Consider the following 5,301-nt stretch of genomic DNA (forward strand, 5'->3'; position numbering starts at 1 on the left):
CTCTGCATGTGCTTCAAGTGAGCGGCCGATATTGCAACCAGGGGGATCGCTGATTTTGTGGCATGACTCTTGCTACGCATGGAACATCACCGGGGCGCCAATGTTGTGATGAAGCATCGCCAGGCACCGATGTTGTGATGTAGCACCGCCGGGCGGGCAATTAGTGCTACATTGGAGCATCATCGGGCCGTGGGATGCTGCGATAGAGCATTGCCCGTGGTACCATGGCAGGGCTACTGCAACCGGAACAGACACTTCGGCGAACAAGCGATGCTGCACTGTCAGCCAGGGGGCTGTTGTGCTATGACCAAGTACCTACATCGCCCTGGTTGATGTGACGCAAGAGGAGGATGTTGAAGGAAATATGCCCTAGAGACAACAATAAAGTTGTTATTTTATATTTCCTTATACATGATAAATGTTTATTATTCATGCTAGAATTGTATTAACCGAAAACTTGATACATGTGTGAATACATAGACAAAACACCGTGTCCCTATTATGCCTCTACTAGACTATCTCATTGATCAAAGATGGTTAAGTTTCCTAGCCATGGACATGAGTTGTCATTTGACGAACGGGATCACATCATTAGTGGAATTGTGTGAAGGACAAGACCCATCCGTTACCTTAGCATAATGACCGTTCAGTTTTATTGCTACTGCTTCCTTCATGTCAAATATATACTCCTCCGACTATGAGATTATGCAACTCCCGGACACTGGAGGAATGCCTTGTGTGCTATCAAACGTCACAACGTAACTGAGTGATTATAAAGATGCTCTACAAATATCTCCGAAGGTGTTTGTTGGGTTGGCATAGATAGAGATTAGGATTTGTCACTCCGAGTATCGGAGAGGTATCTCTGGACCCTCTCGGTAATGCACATCATATGAAGCCATGCAAGCAATATGACTAATGAGTTAGTTACGGGATGATGAACTACGGAACGAGTAAAGAGACTTACCGGTAACGAGATTGAACTAAGCATGAAGATATCGATGATCGAATCTCGGTCAAGTAACATACCGATGACAAAGGGAATAACGTATGTTGACATTGTGGTTCGACCAATAAAGATCTTCGTAGAATATGTGGTAACTAATATGAGCATCCAGGTTTCGCTATTGGTTATTGACCGGAGAGGTGTCTCGGTCATGTCTATATAGTTCTCGAACCCGTAGGGTCCGCACGCTTAACATTCAATGGCGATATGTATTATATGATTATGTGTTTTGGTGACCGAAGGTTGTTCGGAGTCCCGGATGAGATCACGGACATGATGAGGAGTCTCGAAATGGTTGAGAGGTAAATATTGATATATTGGAAGGTTATATTCAGACACCGGAATGGTTCCGGAGTGTTTCAGGTATTTTTTGGAGTACCGAGGGGTTACAGGACCCCCCCGGAAAGTTAGTGGGCCATATGCCCCCCTCCACCGTTTACTCCTCCACTCATATTGTCGTAGTGCTTAGGTGAAGCCCTGCGCGGATCACATCACCATCACCGTCACCACGCCATCGTATAGACGGAACTCATCTACTCCTTTGTACCTCTACTGGATCAAGAGTTCGAGGGACGTCATCAAGCTGAACTTGGAGGTGCCGTACTTTCGGTGCTTGATTGGTTGAATCGAGAAGACATTTGACTACATCAACAGTGTTAAGCTAACACTTCCGCTTTCGGTCTACGAGGGTATGTGGACACACTCTCCCCCTCTCGTTGCTATGCATCTCCTAGATAGATCTTGCGTGAGCGTAGGATTTTTTTTTTGAAATTGCATGCTATGTTTCCCAACAGTGGCATCCGAGCCAGGTCTATGCATAGATGATATGCACGAGTAGAACACAAAGAGTTGTGGGCGGTGATCGTCATACTGCTTACCACCAATGTCTTATTTTGATTCGGCGGTATTGTTGGATGAAGTGGCCCGGACCAACCTTACATTCATGAGACCGGTTCCAACCGATAGACATGCAACTAGTTTTGCATAAAGGTGGCTAGCGGGTGTCTGTTTCTCCAACTTTAGTTGAATCGAATTTGACTGCGGCCGGTCCTTGTGAAGGTTAAAACCGCAAACTTGATAAATCACCGTTGTGGTTTTTGTGCCGTAGGTAAGTACGGTTCATGCTAGAAGCCCGTAGCAGCCACGTAAAACTTGCAACAAATAAAGTATAGGACGTCTAAGTTGTTTTTTGCAGGGCATGTTGTGATGTGATATGGTCAAGACATGATGTGAAATAAAGACGTTGTATGGGATGATCATGTTTTGCAAAAAGTTATCCGCAACTGGCAGGAGCCATATGGTTGTCGCTTTATTGTATGAAATACAGACTCTATGTAATTGCTTTACTTTATAATTAAGCGGTAGCGATAGTCGTAGAAGCAATAGTTGGCGAAACGACCACGACGCTATGATGGAGATCAAGGTGTCAAGCCGGTGACAATGGAGATCATGACGTTGCTTTGGTGATGGAGATCAAAAGCACAAGATGATGATGGCCATATCATGTCGCATATTTTGATTGCATGTGATGTTTATCTTTATGCATCTTGTGTTCTTAGTACGGCGGTAGCATTATAAGATGATCCCTTACTAAAATTTCAAGGTATAAGTGTTCTCCCTGAGTATGCACTGTTGCGAAAGTTCTTCGTGCTGAGACACCACGTGATGATCAGGTGTGATAAGCTCTACGTTCAAATACAACCGGTGCAAGCCAGTTTCGCACATGCAGAATACTCGGGTTAAACTTGATGACCCTAGCATATACAGATATGGCCTCGGAAAACTGGAGACCGAAAGGTCGAACGTAAATCATATAGTAGATATGATCAACATATAGATGTTCACCATTGAAGACTACTCCATCTCGCGTGATGATGGGACATGGTTTAGTTGGTTTGGATCACGTATCATTTAGATGACTTGAGGGATGTCTATCTAAGTGGGAGTTCTTAAGTAATACGATTAATTGAACTTACTTTATCATAAACTTAGCCCTGATAGTTTTTTGCATATCTATGTTGTAGATCAATGGCCCGTGCTACCGTCCCCTTGAATTTTAATGCATTCCTAGAGAAAGCTAAGTTGAAAGATGATGGTAGCAACTACACGGACTGGGTCCATAACTTGAGGATTATCCTCATTGCTGCACAAAAGAATTATGTCCTTGATGCACCACTAGGTGTACCACCTGCCCCAGCAACTGCAGACATTGTGAATGCCTGGCAGTCGCGTGTTGATGACTACTCGTTAGTTCAGTGTGCCATGCTTTACGGCTTAGAATCGGGACTTCAAAGACGTTTTAAACGTCATGGACCATATGAGATGTTCCAGGAGTTGAAGTTAATATTTCAAGCAAATGCCCGAGTTGAGAGATATGAAGTCAATGAAGAAACTTGATGACCCACAAGTATATGGGGTCAATTGTAGCTTTTTAGATAAGTAAGAGTGTCGAACCCAACGAGGAGCAAAAGGAAATGAGAAGTGGTTTTCAGCAAGGTAATGTTTGCAAGTGCTAAATTGTAAGTAGCGGAGTAGTTTGATAGCAAGATAATCTGTAACGAGCAAATAATGATAGTAGTAACAAAAAGTGCAGAAAGGTAGCCCAATCCTTTTGAGGCAAACGACATGCAAAAACGGTCTCTTATGATAAGCAAAGTGTTCTTGAGGGTACACGGGAATTTCATCTAGTCACTTTCATCATGTTGGCTTAATTCGTGTTCGCTACTTTGATAATTTGATATTTGGGTGGACCGGTGCTTAGGTGTTATTCTTACTTGAACAAACCTCCTACTTATTATTAACCCTCTCGCAAGCATCCGCAACTACAAGAAAAGTATTAAGAATAAATTCTAACCACAACATTAAACTTTTGGGTCCAATCGGTCTCTTACGGAATAGCGCATAAACTAGGGTTTAAGCTTCTGTCACTCTCGCAACCCATCATCTAATAACTAATCCACAATGCATTCCCTTAGGCCCAAATATGGTGAAGTGTCATGTAGTCGACGTTCACATGACAACACTAAGGGAATCACAACATACATATCATCAAAATATCGAACACATATCAAGTTCACATGATTACTTGCAACATGATTTCTCCCGTGACCTCAAGAATGAAAGTAACTACTCAAAAATGATAATCATGCTCAAGATCAGAGGGGCATTAAATAGCATAATGGATCTGAACATATAATCTTCCACCAAATAAACCATGCAGTAATCAACTACAAGATGTAATCAACACTACTTGTCACCCACAAGCACCAATCTATAGTTAAGGTACAGAGGTTCAACACAAGAGATGAACTAGGGTTTGAGAGGAGTTGGTGTTGTTGAAGATGTTGATGAATATAGCCCTCCCCAAGATGGGAGAGTTGTTGGTGATGATGATGATGATGACGATGATTTCCCCCTCCGGGAGGGAAGTTCCCCCGGCGGAATCGCTCCACCGAAGGGCAAAAGTGCTCCTGCCCATGTTCCGCCTCGAGACGGCGGCACTTCGTCCCGAAAGTCCTCTCCTCCATTATTTTAGGTCAAAATGATTTATATACCAGAAGATGGGCACCAGAGGTGGGTCGAGGGGGGCAGCATCCACCAGGGCGCGCCCGGGCCTCCAGGCGCGCCCGGGCCTCCAAGCGCGCCCAGGTGGGTTGTGCCCACCTGGTGGGCCCCTCTGGTACTTATTTGCTCCAATATTTATTAAATATTCCATAAAAGATGCTTGTGCTCATTTCGAGATGTGCAGATTAGGTAGCTTGACATAGCTCTTTCAGGTCCAGATTTCCAGCTGCCAGAATTCTCCCGCTTTGTGTATACCTTGCATATTATGAGGGAAAAGGCATTAGAATTACTCCAAAAAGCATTATTATACAATAAAACAACATAAATAACATTAGGAAAACACGATGCAAAATGGACGTATCAACTCCCCCAAGCTTAGACCTTGCTTGTCCTCAAGCGAAAACCGAAATCGAAAAACATGTCCACACGCTTAGAGAGAGAGGTGTCGATAAAAACATAAATACGGACATAGCGGCATCATGTAACTTATTATAACAGCAACAAACTTTAACATAAAACTTTTATCATAGAATTCTCATGAACAAGTGACAATTCATCACAACATCGAAGTATGAAGCATAAACTTTATTGGAAACCAACAAACTATGTTCTCAGTCAATTTTGCAACTATAAGTCATCATCTTTTCAGGAAGGGTCATGTATCAGAGCCTTTAGGCAAGTCCACATACTCAACCATCATTTAGTCTTCTATGATTGCTAACACTCACCAC

Source organism: Triticum aestivum, chromosome 3B, assembly GCF_018294505.1.
Source record: "Triticum aestivum cultivar Chinese Spring chromosome 3B, IWGSC CS RefSeq v2.1, whole genome shotgun sequence".
Lineage (NCBI taxonomy): Eukaryota > Viridiplantae > Streptophyta > Magnoliopsida > Poales > Poaceae > Triticum > Triticum aestivum.